This window comes from Oryctolagus cuniculus, chromosome 1 (genome assembly GCF_051225735.1).
Source record: "Oryctolagus cuniculus isolate XC-2025 breed Fujian yellow rabbit chromosome 1, ASM5122573v1, whole genome shotgun sequence".
Taxonomy (NCBI): domain Eukaryota; kingdom Metazoa; phylum Chordata; class Mammalia; order Lagomorpha; family Leporidae; genus Oryctolagus; species Oryctolagus cuniculus.
Window position 1 is genome coordinate 71,686,590 of NC_142867.1, and position 18,278 is coordinate 71,704,867.

An 18,278-nucleotide genomic window follows, 5' to 3' on the forward strand; every position below is an offset into this window, starting at 1 on the left:
AATTCCTCGCAATGTTCTTATCTACAGCCTCACATCAGCACACTTCATCATGCTCTCTTCCTCGAGAACTCACCAATTTTACTCTTTCTGCTATCCTTAGGGCTATTCCTTCCTTCAATTCCCGTCTCACTTCTCATGTTAGAACTCTAAAAGTTGGTACGCCACGTGGCTCACTCCTGACACCTGTTTACAAAGTTTGAGAGTGTTTTACCCACTTATAACTTCCCAAATTTCATTTCCAATGCAACCTTTTTACGGAAATCCATATTTATGTATCTGAAGTTGATGTATTATTCCAACAGAATATCTAAAATTAATTTCAATATTGAGTCCAAACCCCAAACTTTTTATAAAATGTGTAAGACACATATATAATCTTATCTATCTCAAGTCATAGAAACTCTATCCATCAAGGTGCCATTGCTAAAAACTCTGGAGTTGCTCTTAAGGTCTCCCCTCCTTTAAAGACACATTAGGCCCTAGAATCTCACCACTTCTCATTGCTTCCAGTGCCAGCCAGCACTTTTATCATGGCATAATTATCACTTCCGTAGATTATTGTAATCTGTTCCTAAGTAGTCTATTTCTACCTTTTTTTCTGCTTTAATTTATTCTCTATGCAGCAACTACAGTGATAATTTAAAAATATTAAGTTAAACTACCTCATTCCTCCAATCAAAATAAAAGCAAAGTTCTTATATCATCTTGAAAGACATAGGATCTGGCCCCCAATTACCTCTGACCTCATCCCCTATTACTTTCTTCCTCATTCATTCTACCATAAGAACACTGAACCCTTTGTACATGCTCACAAATGATGGGCACAAGACTCCTGCCTCAAAGTCTTAGGGTGGACCATTCCATCTACTTGGAGCACCCTTGCCTTGTCTGCATCTCTTCTACTTTCACGTCCTTCAAGCCTTTAAATTTAAAAAGGATGATGTATATACAAGCACACAAAAATGCTCCAGAAAAATCACTAACCATTTTATAATTTCACTCCTTTTCCAAGAATATCTGTTAAAAGTCTATTATTTTAATCTTCATGTCACTTACTACCTTTTAACAGACTAGGTTATTAGTGATCTAACGTCTCCTCCCCCCGTTAGAATGTAAATTCTTTAGAGGATGTTGTTTATGTCTGTTTGCTTCTCTGCAGCACCCGTGTAGTACCTAGAATAATTCCTGGCACATATAGCTTTCTCAAACAGTTACAGTACAGAAAACCACACCTTTTACAAAATAGATCCAAATGAAGAGAAAAATGAATAACATGTAGTGATCTTGATTGTCTTTTGAGTACATGAGATGCAGCATGTGGTTTGCATATAAATGAAACAAATTGATGTAAACGTAATGCTAAAACCACACTTAGCTGTGATTGAGGCAAGGCCTATTTATTTGTCAAATGGGGAAAATAAGCCTCCTCCAAATTATGTAATAATTATTAAATTAAATTTTCCAAATATTCTAATAGGCAAAAAATTGGAAGAATAATCAGAATTCTACAGCTTTGAAATTAATTCATATAAATCTATTTGCTCTAAAATCTCTCCCCATATATATGCATGTATGCAAATATCTAACTTAGTATGCATAGACTTTAGTATGTAATTCTTTCACATTTATTTTAATCATCACAACTAATATAGATTACACTGTCATACAGATTAACAATACAAAGTCAAAGTGAAAACTCCCTTGAAATATTGAATGATGACATTACCATGTTCATGTCTTTTTTTTTTTCCTTTTTACATTTCTTATAATGCATCCTGTTGGCAAACCTGTTCACACAAGGTATGGACATAAATCTTCCCCATTTTAATAATTCAAAGCTATGCTCAAATTGTATCTCATTTGTAAATGTAGAACATCCAACAAACTAGAGGAACACCATTCATTTTGGGGGGAGTTAAGAGTGAGAGGCCTCTGGCTATTTGTCAGATTTGAAGTTTATTACCTAGAAAGCAGGTAACCCCAGTCACTTGCCACTCTACTATCCTTATTCAGAGCAACTCTGCACACTGGAGGAAAGTAATTGATTGGGACAATTATCTAGCCTGCTTTCGCACCTGCTCCCACATAACAGTCAACCAACCAGCTAAACAACAAAGAAATAGGAACAAACTCACCATTCTCTTGAAAATAGAAACCATTGTTTCATAAGCATCTCAATAAGAGCAGCCAAATGAATTCAACTTGAATGAAATGGATAATTTCACAGAGGAAGGTATAAGAATTGCTCTTACAACAAGTATTGGTTACTTAAAGTGTTTATTTTGGGTTTGTCTTTTTTTTTTTTTTCCTGGAGTGAAGCGAGGCAAAATTGCCTTATTTCTCCATTTAACTTTCATTATCCTTACCTCAAGAATAGAATAACTCATATTTCTTCCTGTGTCAATGCATTATCTTCCTCCTTTAACTGAACCCATAGCCACATCAAAACAGGACCAATGTCTATGTTGCTTCTATTTAATGCATGCATTACTGTTTTATAAAAAGAGCACCTTCATGGATTATACTGCAGTTGGTGAGAACTGCATAATATGAGGAATTATGAACTTTTCCCCTTGTAATTGCAGAATCATTTTGAAGTTTCATTTTAGTGGTAAAACTATAATGTGGGTTTAAAATTTAATATCCCATTCACATTAGAGGCATGCTTGTGTGTAAGGTTTTCCATAGTATCTCCCTGCATAAAACAGGAGTCATGTTTTCATGAGGTTTCTTTCTCAGCATAGTGCACAGCCTCTCTCAGCCTATCCCTATGTGATGCTGTTCCATTTGATTGCTGGCATTTTTGAGGAACCACCAGACAAAATTGGGAAACTTAGAGTTAACAATTAATTTGCATTTTGCCTATATAGTCACTTCACAGCATTGTGTTCCAATGGATCCTATACCTGGCTACAGAACTTGAAATGAATTTCATTCCTTATTATTCATGTATTCTCTTTGCATCATTCATTTATTGAAAGTTATTTAATAGACCTCATATGCTAGGCATTGTCCTAGGCACTGGAGATACAGGAGCAAACATAGCAGTTCCCAACCTCATGAAACTTGTGTGTCTGAAGCTTGAGATAATAAATGAAAGTGCTTATCACAATTCTGGCATGTGGTTAAAGATAACGAAATTTTTACAAAATTACCAGTGAAAAAAACTAAAGCTCCACAAGATCAAAAGTGATGTCCAAAGGCATCAGTTAACTTGCCAAACAACTAATAAATAAGCGACATCTTTCTGGAGTTACACTAAGAGGGTTTAAGTTCTCCACCCACCACGTACTGGTATGGCGCCTTCATTTCTTAAAACAGTTTTACTCTGTTTTTTGATGCAATGACTAAAATTATAGTACCTAGCATGTGGAATTGTGGTGAGGAATAAATGAGCCTACTGTATAAACAGTATAGTGCCAGGCACAGGATAAATGCTCAATACACATAAAATATTTTAATATCCACCTCTCATATTACATATTCCAATAATAATCCATGCTGTTTTTAAGCTACAGAAGCAAGCCCATGAACTAAGTTATTCCGTTACATAAAACCCTAAAGAGAATTTATGGATCATTTTCAAAAGATACATGAAACACTAGTTGAATTTTGATTTTCTAAGTGAATGATGTGAGCTATGTAGAAGTAGGAAATGGTACTACACAAACCAAGATGTTTGTTTTGTATTGTGGCAAAATGTGTATAACATGAAGTTTATCAATTTACCCTTCTCACAGGTGCATTCAGTGTTGTAAAATAGGTCGCATTGTTTTGCCAAGCTCACCATCATTCTTCTCCAGAACTTTTCCACTTCTCTAAACTGAAACTCCATTCTCTGTGAACAACTTGCTCTTCTCCCTCCCCAGACCCCTAACAACCCTAACAATAACCATTCAGATTTCTGTCTCTATGAATTTGATCAAAGTAGCTTCCTCAAATAAGCAGAATCTTCACTATTTGTCCTATTGTGTCATGCATTTCACTTTCCATAATACTATCAATGTTCAGCCATGTTGTAGCATGTGTCAAATTTTCATTCCTTTTTAAAGCTGAATTATATTCCATTGTAGGTATATACCATGTTTTATTTACTGAACCACCTGTTATTGGATACCTGGGTTGCTTCTATCTTTTGACTATTGTGAATAGTACTATTATGAATATGGGTATACAGATATCTTTTTTAAGTTCCTGTTTTCAATATACCCAGCATTGGAACTGTTGCATCCGATGACAACCCAATGTTTAATTGCTTGAGGAATGACCACCCTATTTTCCATGCCGGCTGCATCATTTTCAGTTCTCATTGGGGACACACAAGGTTCCAAACTTCACATCCTTGCCAACATTTGGAATTTTCCATTATTTTATAATTTCCAGGTAGATGGAAAGCAGAATTCGACTGTGGATTTGGATTTCATTTAATTTTCTTGGCATCTATCCATGTGTTTATTTACTATATATCTTCCCTAAAGAACTGACTATTCAACTCCTTTGCCCATTTTTAAATTAGGTGGTCTTTTACTGTTGAATGTTACATGTTCTCTGTATTTAATAAATATTATCAATAGACTGCAATGCTTAATAAAGGCTGTGGAATAAATATTTAAATTAGGTGGCCTTTCCACTGTTGAATTTTAAGTGATCTGTGCATTTATAAAGATCATCAATAGACTGTAATGCTTAGTAAAGGCTGTGGGATATTTAAATGTAAATAAATTTGTTTCCTTACATTGTAATATGAATGGAAGAAGGAAAAGAAATGACTTATTTCCTTTCATGTAGATGAAATGAAGCTGGATAGATTATTTGGAATCCTGCACATGATCCTATAAGAAAAGCTTTCACTTCATTTTCTTCTGAGCTTTACTGATTATATCCATCAGATTTCAATTTCTAAATTTTTTCCATATATATCATTGATCATCCCCCTTGGTTATAGAGCTGTGTGTGTGTTTTATGTGATTAAATATAGTGAATATGTGGTGTGATATTTCCCACTTTTCAAGAAATAGGTTATTTAGGATGCTGTTAGTTCCCTCTCCTGGGCTAATGTAGCTTGAATATTACTTCATTAGATCTTTATCTTATGACTGCACAAAAGACATCTAACAAATCTCATTTCCCAAAATAATTTATATATATATTTATTATTTTCCTTCATGAAAACAACCACATGTATTACCCCAATAGTGCTATATCTTGTTTATGATCAAATGAACAAGGACCATCCCAGAAACTAGAGTTATGATTGCATTAACAGAGCACACTTTCCCCATATGTCATGACAGCCAGCAGGTGTTGATGCAAACAGACTTCACAGAAAAGATATACAGTGTGAAGGAGTTGGGCACCTCTCATCTCAAATCCTATCCATTGTATTTTCTTTCTTACTCCATGCAAACGATTTAACATTATCATGTATATTTTTTTCTATGAAAGTTCTATTTTGACACTTCGTGATATTGGTAAGAGGGGTAAATGACTTACTGAAACATGCTCACCATCAGGTTTACTACATATGAGAATGCTGCAAAAAGCTCTTGGAAAAATGGAATTAAACGATAAGCTTATTTTAGGGTCAATTATTTTGAAATTTGTACTTTTTCATAACATGTATTTTCATGAACTTTTAAAAGACCACTCATATGAATAGACTTTACATTTTTTTGCACCAAATTTCTTTAATCCCATTTTCCACAGATTTTTCTGAAGTATTCACATGAACAAGATGAAAAAGCCTAGAGTTTTAATGCACAACCTGAGGAGTAGAGATAATAAAAAGTGCTAAGAATGAAATTCATGCTAAATGAAAATATTTTAGTTGTTTTTCCACAAATCCAAAATAATACAAAAAGGGGTAATTATATTGTTTCATTATAGTAACCTTTTTGCTATCCATATGTATTCCCTAACATGTTATGCATATTAAATATATAATATAAAGTATATTTAAAAAATAACCTGTGTATGAATACCCTGAGTGGTTTTAATATTTAAAGCCAGTATTTAGAAATAACCCCGATGTTGTTTAAGGAGTGAATGGTAAAGCAAACCATGCTACATCCATACTATAGAATGATATTCATCAATTAAAAAGCATCTATTGGGGCCAGCATTGTGGCATAGTGGGTAAAGCTGCTGCCTGCAGTGCCAGCATCCCATATGTGCGCAGGTTAAAGCCCTGGCTGTTCCACTTCCGATCCAGCTCTCTACTATGGCCTGGTAAAACAGTAGAAGATGCCCCAAGTCCTTGGGCCCCTGTACCTGCACAGGAAGACCTGGAGGAAGCCTCTGGCTCCTGATTTCAGATCGGCATAGCTCCAGGCATTGTGGCCAATTAGGGATTGAACCAGCAGACGGAAGACCTCTCCCTTTCTTTGCTTCTCCTCTGTGTAACTCTGACTTTGGAATAAATATTTTTATAAAAAGCACCTATTTACAACTTGAATAAATGTACAGAAAATTATTCTGAGTAGAAAAGAATTCCATTATAAATGATTGCATATGTTATGATTCCATTACTTACCATGTAAAACTCACAAAATCACAGACAAGGAGGAAGTACTAGTAGTCAACAGGGATCAGAGCAAAGAATTGGGCTGATAGTAAGGCATCAATGGCAACATGTGGGATCTTTGTGGTAATAGAAATGTATCTTAACTCTTCTCAATGCCAACATCATGGCTGTGATTCTATACTAGATTTCTCAAAGACATTAACATTGGGAGAAGCAGGGAATAGGTATGATCTATACACAGATGCTTTTTTATTTTTTATTTTATTTATTTTATTTTTTATTTGACAGGCAGAGTTAGACAGTGAGAGAGAGAGAGACAGAAAGAAAGGTCGTCCTTTTTTCCGTTGGTTCACCCCCAAAACAGCTGCTATGGCCGGCATGCTGCGCTGATCCGAAGCCAGAAGCCAGGTGCTTCCTCCTGGTCTCCCATGTGGGTGCAGGAGCCCAAGCACTTGGGCCATCCTCCACTGCACTCCCGGGCCACAGCACAGAGCTGGACTGGAAGAGGAGCAACCTGGACAGAATCTGGGGTGCTGGCGCCTCAGGCGGAGAATTAGCCTAGTGAGCCGCAGGATCGGCCCACATATGCTTTTTAATTGATGAATTTTATTCTATACTATGGATGTGCCGTGGTTTGCTTAACCATTCACTCCTTAAAGAACATCTGAGTTCTTAGCTCTGGCCTGGCCCAGACCTGGCTGTTGTGGCCATTGGGGGAATAAAGCAGCAGTTCCAAGATATTCTCTCCCTCTCCCTCTCTGACACACACACACACACACACACACACACACACAGATTCCATCACTCTACATTTTGTAAATGAATAAGCAAATCTTTTAAGAAAGAATTCACCTGATCATTAGTTTTCTAGCTAGTCATATATATAGATCTAGCACATCTGAAAAGATTTTAATGATAAAAATGTCAAAAATAGTTTCACAAGTATGGCTTATTTTTCGTTTAGTGGGTTGACAGCTTAAGTGCATCTTATATTCTTCAATGCATTAATACTAGAAAATCATATTAAGTAGCTTTAGGCTATTGGGGAATTTGATGGGCATCTTGTAAAAACCCAGTATAATGACTTATATACAGTAGACTTGAAATTAATACATTAGAAAATGAATTCATAAATGATTTAATAAGTTTATAAGGCACTTAATATGTTTCAACTATCAAGTTAAATAAGCATTGACACAAAAATGAGTACGATAGTTTCTACTAGTGAGTGTCTTACAGTGTGGTCATAGGGACAGTCATGTTCATGGTAAAAAGCAATAAAAGTGTGTCAAGAGGCATTTGTAAGAAGTGTGTGAGTTGGTAAAGTCATTTAGTACAACTGTGGGATATGTGGGGTAGTAGAGTAGCAAAGTAAATGGGGAAATTATAACAATTTTACAGAGAGACAATGAAATTATTAGGTTTATTTATTAACACAACCATTCATGAAATTTAGTTGAGTTTATGCCAAAGGTCAATGACTTTCAGTTTTCTTTGTCAATTTCACCACATTTAAACTGGGAATAAGCATAACACTGGCAACACATAAATCATCATTTGATTAATTGATTCATGTGATGTATCTGTGATCCTGGAGAGTAATCTGGTAGAAAAGGACCACAATCATAGCTTAGGCACCTGAGTTGTCTCTGAAACAAACCTCAGCATGTAGGGTTCTCTACTCTTTTGATTATTCCTTACCACAAACTGACTTATGGGAATCATGATTTTTATAGAAACCTAATATTTTTAAATAGTGCACCTGAACTACAGGCCATCAGACCACTGAAGAATTTCTATTTGTCTTCTTTTCACTGAACTCACAGGCAGAGCACCAGGTATAGGCATTAGTCTTCTTCTTGTTCTACCTAAGGTTCAAACCTAATCCATGTATGTACTTCAGGTAAAGTTGTTTTCAAAAACTCCTAAGTATATTCAAGTCTGACCTAACATACTGGCTTCTCCAGCATTCTACAACATGAGTAGACCTTCCACTGTATTTTAACTGATCAGAAAATCCTGTCCTCTCCCTCTCAGAAACAGTATCTTCTGTCTTGTTATTAGTGTGATTTATTATTTCCAAATCAGATACATCAGTAATTATTAAAATGTGCTGCTTATGGAAATACCTTTTCAGGATTATCAACTCTTTAAAACCCTTAGTCGGATAATATAATTAATAGTGCAGATTCAAGCTCCTCCTTAAAGAAAAAACACTCCCAAAGCAGAATTCAATACCTTTCAAAAGGACAGCACTGGCTGTACATCCCCTTATTTCATGACTGCTTTCCATTCTTGTGAGGAGTCACCTAAAACCAGGAATCTGGATTCATTGTTTTTTCTGTTACAATCCCAAGAAATTATGAAGAAAAAGAAAGTTAACTTTACCATAGAGGATGACAGTAGGAGGGGGTAGACACCAATATTTCAACTTTTGCATCTTGCCAATTCATTCTCCCACTGCAAATATATATATAAATCATCTAGTTCCTTCGTTTCCCCTTTCAGTTGATCAGGAGGATGTATCTTCATTTGAAAAGCACTTTACAGTTCTTAAAGGATAATTCTCTAAGTGAAGGATGATGTTTTGTTCCAAAAACAACAACAACATTGGATTTTGGATGGCCTTTAGCAATCCACAAAGTAGCCTCCAAGGACCCCTTGGAGTTATGATATCTAAGTCCAACAAGCAAACAGGATAAACCACAGTGCGATTCTAGAAGTTAAAAGTATCTGCTAGGCTCTTTTTCTGAACTCTCATTCTTTATGAAATGTTTAATATTTGGCATCCAGGAGACATGCAGTGATTTAAAAGGAATTATACTGTTGCCAAGCAGATGCAAACAAGAATAATATAAATATCTACCCTGAAGAAGCCAACATTCTGGCATATGTGAAAGCAGCAATTTGCTATTTTTTGAGTTCTGTTTGCCTGGGACTTTGGCATTTATATACTACACGTTATGCCATCTTTACAACAACATTGTGCTACCACTTAGGTTTTCTTCTACTCTGAAAATAGGTTTCAACCTGGTCCATCAAATTAGCTATTGATGCAGTCTCAAGATAACATCATCACCACAGTTAAAGCTACCATCATCTAGTCTTGTCCAGTCAAATAGCTTCCTAGTAGGCCTCAGCACATATTTTTGCCCCCTGTAATTTAATCTATCCTAGAAAGCCAGGGTAAGCTTTTAATGATACAAATGAGATCATATTCCCTAACTCTTCAGGGGCCTACAGGGTAACCGTTCATCACAGAGTCTGCCAACCAGTTCAACCTCATCTCTCTGCCTCTGCCCCACCTCCCAACTATTTATGCTGTGCTCACACTGGTCACCCCTCATGACCTATGTTTGTCTTTGCTTTGAACTATCTCCAATCTGAGCCCTCTTCTACCCCAACAACCTGTCAAATCCACTATTGTATAATGCTTGGTCTAAAGGGTCCCCTTAGAGTGACATTTTGTGATCATCCTATTTCAAGTAGAACCTTCCTGGTGTACTTCAATATATTTTTTTCATAGTAAGTTTCACATTAAATATGTGTTTGTTCAATACCAGTAGACTATGAAATTTGCATAGTGGATTCCAGGATGCTTTGGTTCAAGGTATTTTACAGTGTCTTGCCATTTAGTACTTATATTTAATACATATACTTATATGTTTAGCAAATGAATTCATTAAGTTAGAGCTGCCAACACTAGGAACACTTCCAAAGCCTCAGTAACAAATATAGTTAAGCCAATATTTATCAAACTTCTACATTTCTGAGTTATTTACATAATTCTAAGTCTTAGAAAAACCCAATAAGGAATGAGTACTATCCATGTTTCATTGACAAGAAAACAGACTTAAAATGTTTAAGTAAATTATTGAATCATACCTAATTAGTAAGTAGTTAGGAAAAAATTTTATATAAATAAGTTTAAATTTAAAATAGGTTCTTTTTCATCTGCAGTAATTTGACTGTGTCGGTTCTTCTCCTGCTCCTCTGATTTTGCTCCATTTGGGATCATGTCCTGAGCGGCTGACCTCTATTGGTTGTTTTCCTCAGGTTCTCTTGATCTCCTGCTTCCAGCTTTCCCAGTGGGCTCAGGGAATGACAAATACTTGCAGGAGATCACAGGCAGGGAAGAGGCCAGGCAGGGCACTGGTTTCCGTGCCTTCTGACTGCTTATTGGCTGGACTTCCATTGCTGTAGAGCTCACTGGTTTCTGGCATTGTTCTTTCCTCCCTTCAGGCATGTTTTATTCAGAAATCTCCAGAAAAACAGGACTGAGAGATACATACATAGACAGATCTGAGAAGAGATTAGGGAAATTTGCTTACTTGATTGTGGAGCCACGCTAGGCCTTCTGCAAGCTGGAGAGACAGGGAAGCTGACAGCATGACTCCGCTGAAGTTTGGTGTACTTAGAACAAGGAAGCCAATGGTCAAGCTCTCGCTCCAAGGCCAAAAGCTTGAGAGCTTAGCGGGCCCACTGTTGCAAATCCCAGGATCCAAACACTCGGAGAACCAGAACTCTGCTGTGCAAGAGCAAGAGAGGGGCGTCCTGGCAGCAAAGCAGAGGGCGGAATTTGACCTTTCTCTGCCTTTTTGTTCGGTCAGGGTCCTCAGCTTGATTGGATGGCGCCAGCTCGCGTTGAGGGCAGGTCTTCCCCTCCTGCTTACCTATGAGTTTCTTCTGGCGATATTCTCACAGATATAGCTCATGCAGCCCAGTCATTCTAATGGAAAGTAAAACCAGCTGGGGTTTCCTCTCAACAGGATTGGGGTGGGCCAGGGTCCACTAAATCACGGGGAGTGGTTACTTGAGTATCCCTTAGTCTAGTCGAGCTAACACCAGTCCACCATCAAGAGGCCTGAGGGTGGCAAAGGAACCCCAGTTGCTGTCTCCGGGTGCTTCTTTGCCCTCCACTGGTCCCTGGAACCCTGCTCACCTGTCTATAAATGCACTCTTCCTTGAAATCTCTCCCACTAAATCCTCTGCAAGGTCCACCTGCTTTGTATCAATATTTTTGTCTTTGATTCCATCTCCTTCATTCTGCTCAAATGCTTTCTCCCTGTTAATAATAACAGTGAAGAAAACATTTAATACGTTTTTGCACGTCTAGTGCATAGCAGGCATTGTGAGAGGTGTTTTCTCTCTAAATTTTCACAACTTTACCATGAAAAGGTACAAATTATGATCTTGAGCTTTTATATGAGACAATAAGCTCAGAGAGCTTATGTCATTTGCCTGACATCAGTAATAGCAAATGGTAGAGTCCATACATGAACATGGGCAGGCTGATCTGGTCCCCTTCACTAATATTGCAGTGACACTGCCTTCATAATAATAGCCCTCCAAGAATAGGAGAGTGAATCCAGAAATCCAGGAAAATTTTAGAGCAAAAGAAAAAAAAAAGTTACCACAATCCCATTTCTGGAAAGTTTATCTCTCAAAAATCAAATATAGTTTTCTACTTTGTGATATGTTTTTTCTTGTTTTATAATATAGTTATTTTCAGTTAAATATTTGAGTAAAATTAAAAATTTGCTATGGCCTGGGAAAGCAGTAGAAGATGGCCCAAGTCCTTGGGCCCCTGCATCCACGTGGGAGACCTGGAAGAAACTCCTGGCTCCTGGCTTTGGATCAGCATAGCTCCAGTTGTTGCAGCCATCTGGGGAGTGAACCAGCGGATGGAAGACCTCTCTCTCTCTGTCTCTATCTCTCTCTATATAACTCTGTCTTTCAAATAAATAAAATAAATATTTTTTTAAAAAACTTTGGGAAAATATAACAAATTTATCCTACAATTTATTGTGTCCTCTGACATCATGTCCCTCATATTCAGAAGGCAAGGATCAATATCAAACTTTTTTGATAAAGTTATTTTGGTAGCTTTCAATACTAGGATCCCTGAAATATTTTCAATTTTCTGGTTTTTTTTTTTGTTTTTGTTTGAATTTAACAAATACCTCCTTTTGCTTAGCATAAGAAGTTCTCAAATACTTATCACATGTTCTGATTTTATATGCAGACATGAAATATCTCCCATTACCTTTGCAAAATGTTATTTGCAAATTCCATGGGGAAAATCATCACTCTTCAGTTTATTGATCAAATAGACATAGCCACATAATTGTTGCTTGATTTGATTTCCATAAAACCCTGTGAGATAAGACCTCCATTTTCCCTGCGAGGGACTGAAATCCAGGGAAATGTGACCTCGTGAAAATCACATTGTTGGTTAGGGACTGGAGTTTGAATGCCAGCCTGGCTTCTCACTTTGGATTTGCTGTTGGCCACTGGCATGAAATAGTGGCAAATTACTCAAGAGACAGATTCTATGGCCTGAAGATTCCCAACAAGAGAGCAATGAGATCCTACGAATGCAACCTTTGCTGGAGCCCAGATATTTGTTAACCACATGGGTGTTTCTGGTTGAGGCTTGGACTGTCAGACATAGCCCCTTTCTGGACAGTTTGTGGCGACCCTGAGTCCCCTAGTGTCTAGAGTTTTACCCCTTTTTTCACATTGCACACTGGAGCAAGTTCCCTTTCCTTTGCTGCCTTTTAAATAGACTTTTACAAGCAAATCACCTGTGAAGTGTTTTAGTTCCCAAGAAAACTTCCAAGTGTGCCTTCATTCTAACCCCAGCCTATAGTTAAACCAGTTTTCAAACCAAATGACCTATTTTATAATTATTTAATTTAGGTAACTTTAAAATTAGGTCTTATTTACTTCCAGACAAAATTTGAGGTGGCTTGTTGTGCAAAAGAGGCCAGTCCTTTTGACATATAATAATACTTGTAGAAATGTATTAAATGCTTAAATGTGCCAACTGTTATGCTAGCCTTTGTGTATATTATCATATTTTATTTATCTATGAGGCAGATAATATTGATACATGAGAAGCTGAGACTTAACTGAAATATGTAGCCCACACAAATAAAATGTGGTGGAGCCTAGATTGAAACCCAGGTTTCTCTCATTACATGCTTGTAACATTGCATGCACTCTAATATCAGGAGGATTCAAAAAGTTTGTGGAAAGTGAAATTGGAAGTTTATTTTGAAACAAAAAATTCTAAATTCCTGTGTCTCAGAATTCTCAAAATGTTCATGGAAAACATGTACTACAAGAAAAAAAAAACTATGCATAAATTTCAAAAATAATTTTATATCAAGTAACTTATTTTTTATTTTAATTTTGACAGGTAGAGATATAGATAGAGAGAGAGACAGAGAGAAAGGTCTTCCCTCTGTTGGTTCACTCTCCAAATGACCGCTATGGCTGGTGCTTCGCCGATCTGAAGCCAGAAGCCAGGTCTTCTTCCTGGTCTCCCATGAGGGTGCAGGGGCCCAAGGAATTGGGCCATCTTCCACTGCCCCCCCAGGCCACAGCTGAGAGCTTGCTTGGAAGAGGAGCAACTGGGACTAGAACCCAGCACCCATATGGGTTGCTGGCACTGCAGGTGGAGGATTAGCCAAGTGAGCCACAGCGCCAGCCCCAAGTAACTTATTTTTTAAATTGTGGAGTTCTGTTGTATATTGTTTTTCTGAAAGCCCCCTCCCTCAGCCCAGCCCATGCCTCCCAAAGGAAAATTCAGCCTTACAGAATGTTGTGGAGGGTGAGTTTTAATTTTTAAAAATAGTGGAGTTGAGTTTGAATTTTTGAATAAATAATTTTTCTAAAAACATCCTAGCAGCAAGACATAACAAAAAAACTGTGGAAAGTTAGAAGGGTAATGGTACGTGATCAATTTAGGAATTGGCTAACATGGTTTTGATTTCTAGCTTAACCGTAAATAAGCTGAGTGACTTCAGGCAGGTTACTTCAATTTTCTGAATCTGAACTTACTTACATGTAAAATAGAAATAATAACATTATTTGTGTTACCGGAGGTATTTCAAGAAAATATACGCAAGAGAACAAACACATAGAAACTTTATAAAGGTAGAAAATGTTAGCTCATTTTAATGTTTATTTAATGAAGTTAGCTCATTTTAATGTTTATTCTTCAGAATAATCTTGAAATTTAGGGCTCATTACCGTGAGTTTACAGAAAAGGAACTCAATTGTTATGAAGGATTAATAATTTTGAAGGGAGTGCTGTTGCGTAGTGGGTACAGCCGCCACTTGCAGTGCCGGCATCCCATATGGGCGCCGGTTCCAGTCTTGGCTGCTCCACTTCTGATCCAGCTCTCTGCTATGGCCTGGGAAAGCAGTGGAAGATGGCCCAAGGACTGCATCGACATGGTAGACCCAGAAGAAGCTCCTGGCTCCTGGCTTTGGATCAGCCCAGCTCCGGCCGTTTGCGCCCAATTGGGGAGTAAACCAGCAGCTGGAAGACCTCTCTTTCTCTCTCTGCCTCTGCCTCTCTGTAACTCTGCCTTCCAAATAAATAAATAAATCTTAAAAAAAAAAAGCATTGATAATTTGGTTAATGTTATGTTGATATGTGAAAAAAAAGTATATAAAATGGTCCATGACTTATAATGATTTGTTATGAATTTTCAACTTAACAATGGTCCAAAAATGATATGCATGCAGTAGAAATCATACATCAAGTGCTGATTTTTAAACTTCTTCCAGGCCTGGGATGGGATACTGTCTGTGAAACTGGCCAATGGCCACAAACCACAGCTTCTATGAAGTCACATGATCGGGAGGAGGTACATAACAGTCTTTTCAGGGTGCTATCTTGTGTTGCTAAGTTATGGTGTTGAGTAGGTCGGATTATTTAATACATTTTCTACTTAGGGCACTTTCCTAAGTTGCTTTAGGACCATCTACATACATGAACCACGGAGTCAACATCTTTTTTCCATTATACATTTGTTTTAATTGTCTAGCAGGGCAGAGAGATCCATTTTTAAGAAAAAAACAAATATTTTCTTGCCTTGAAACCCTGAAAAGCATTGGATGAAAGGGCACTTAGATGAGCAGCGATTCACAAAGCACAACCAACATCCTGAATGACATTTTTTACAAGAAAAGTGAAGGCTTTTCCTGTATCACTGATTCTTAAATCACAGTGCCATAGTAAAACCCAAGGGTATGGAAGAAAACTAACTTATTTAAAGCAATTTTATAAGGGTAAAGAAGATGATGTGGCCCAGACTATGTGGTTGTCCCAATCGTGTGACTTGGTAATACAAGGTTAAAGCTGAAAGCCTCCTGTGGAATGAATTATTACAAACTTTCTGTTCACTGTGCAGTTATACGGCCAAGCTTTTGATTAGAGTGTGACAAACAGTGGATAAATTTCATGTACATATCTTTAATTCTAAGGCAGTGAAAAGTTTACAGATTTTACGATGAGAATCAGGCTCCCTATATAAAATATAGTTGTTTTTTTTTTTTTTTTTTTTTACCATTTTGGCAAGCATTTAGTGAAATTAAAAGAGAAAGTTCATCAGACTTTGGAAAAAAGAAATGACTGTTAAGTATGTTTTAGCAACTGAGACTTATAAATGGTAGAGCCATTCCTAATGTTTGACTGCTGATTAATTTCACCCAAATATGAGGAATGAAAGCAATTCCTTTATTTTTTAAGGATTTATTTGTTTATTTGAAAGGCAGAGTTACAGAGAGTCAGAGGCAGAGAGAGAGAGAGAAGTCATCCCTCTGCTGGTTCACTCCCCAGATGGCTGTAACAGCTGGAGGTGGGTGCAGGTGCCCAAGGACTTCTGTCATCTTCCACTTCCTTCCCAGGCCATAGCAGAGAGCTGGATTAGAAGTGGAGCAGCCAGAACATGAACCGACGCCCATATGGGATGCCAGCAGTGCCAGCGGCTTTACCCATTAGGTCACAGCACTGGCCCCTGAATTCCTTTTTAATTAGTCATCTCTCTCTCTCACTTTCTCTCTCTCTCTCTACACACACACACACTCTCTCTCTCTATATATATAAAATACACACACACACACACACACACATATATAAAATTCCCCCATGCTCATTTAGCTTGAGAGTATGTTGCTTCTTTAATTGTATTTGCCATTTCTATATAATGGAGATAATTCTAGGACACCCTTAGATGGTAATGGTGTATATCAAATAGCATATATCATGTATAGTTGTTTGTGAATTTTATAGAGGGTTAAATTATAATATGTTAATGTACATTTTCTAAATGGAATTTAAAATTTCCAAAATCTGTCTATAAAAAATCTTGTTTGTGATAAATGGTAGAATAGCACATCCTAACTGTGATTTTATATATATATATGTTTATATATATAAAACATATAATGATAGCTATATGATATGTATCACAAGGGGACTGCAAAATGTTTATGGAAAGTGACATTAAAATATAATTTACTTTGGTAAAAACATATCATATTTGAAATCCATTTATATTTTTCTCAGAATATACATTTCCATGAAATTTATGAAGACACCTTCTATATCACACAAATACTTTCTTGGTAAATTTGAACTAACATTTATCTACATTTATCATGAACTAGACATTCTAAATCCTCTATCTCATTTTCACAGCAAGCGTCTGGGAGATCAGTGCCGTACTTGCGATGGTGAGAGCGTTTGTACATTCCTATGAATGGCATGCCGCATTTCCAGGAAAGTCTTTCAGAGGGATAGTGTATTAACACAGACTGCTTGGTGCCCTAGTGTTCCCTTGTCCATCCATCAGTGAGGCCACTTTCTCACGTTTGTACTATATAAAGGCATAGTTGAGGAGACCCAGGTCCCTCCCCTCAAAGACAAACACAAAATGTGCAGCACAGGTTTTCAGCCCCAGATTCTCTTCTAATACAGATCAAGGTAGATTTAATATCCTATCTTTGCCCCTGTAATGAATGATTTTGTGAATATCTTAAATAGAGCTTGTTCCTCAACCCATACTGTGATGTGTTACAGAATTTATCCTGAATAGTGACGCAGACCTGGTGTTGACTGAAGCCACCCACAAAAGACCAATGAAGTTTTACAAAAATGGCGATTTCTCAGTGGCATTGGCAGCTGAATTCAGCAGGTTGCCATAGATGTTGAAGAAAAGGAAAAGGTTTCTTAAATGAAAATAATACGGTAGGGTAAATACTATATTGGATAAAACAGTATGAGGTAGGATTACAAAATAACATTGGGGTATGAGATTACTGCTGATTTATTTTCAACCTTAGGAAATATAAGCAATGACAAAGCTTGGAAAACCATCCTTGGTACAGAGCAAAACACTGTGAACACAACGGAGATATTTTAGAGTGGATCACAGTATTCTCAAAATTTACAAAACTTAATGTTGCTATATTAGGAAGCATAAATGGAAGATTAAATAGGATGGCCCAGACATACCAGATGCAGTGATGTTAAAATGTTAACTACATCGATAATAGCATTTGTATTACACACATCATAGATAGTAACAATTTGGAAATAATTTGTTAAATTAAATATATATTTAAAACCATGAAATATTTGAATTACAAAATGGAAATTTGTGATTTTTCATAATGATTATAAAATATATATCCAGGCAATATTGAAATTGGTATTTTGTGAGCATGTGTTTGGCCCAGCAGTTAAGTTATCCATGTAGTATATCAAAGTGACTTGATTTGATATTTAGCTCTGCTGCTGACTCCAGCTTCCTGCTAACGCAAACTCTGGGAGACAGTGGTGACGGCTCAAGTGATTGGGTTTCAGCCCATGTGGGAGACATGGGCTGCATTTCTGGCTCCAGATTCAGCTCAAGTCAGGGACCTTTGTGGGTATTTAGGGGTTGAAGCACCAGAT

At 37.1% G+C, this 18,278-nt stretch overlaps 1 protein-coding gene across 1 annotated transcript in view; it reads right to left on the minus strand.

Annotated features, from left to right (window-relative positions):
- TENM4 (teneurin transmembrane protein 4) overlaps nt 1-11,194 on the minus strand; it is a 1,939,017-nt gene extending 1,927,823 nt beyond the window's left edge. The window contains exon 1 of the mRNA XM_089331772.1: nt 10,855-11,194. The gene's annotated coding sequence lies outside the window, so the exon portion shown is untranslated. The remainder of the gene's footprint in view (nt 1-10,854) is intronic.
- Between the last annotated feature and the right edge of the window lie 7,084 nt (nt 11,195-18,278).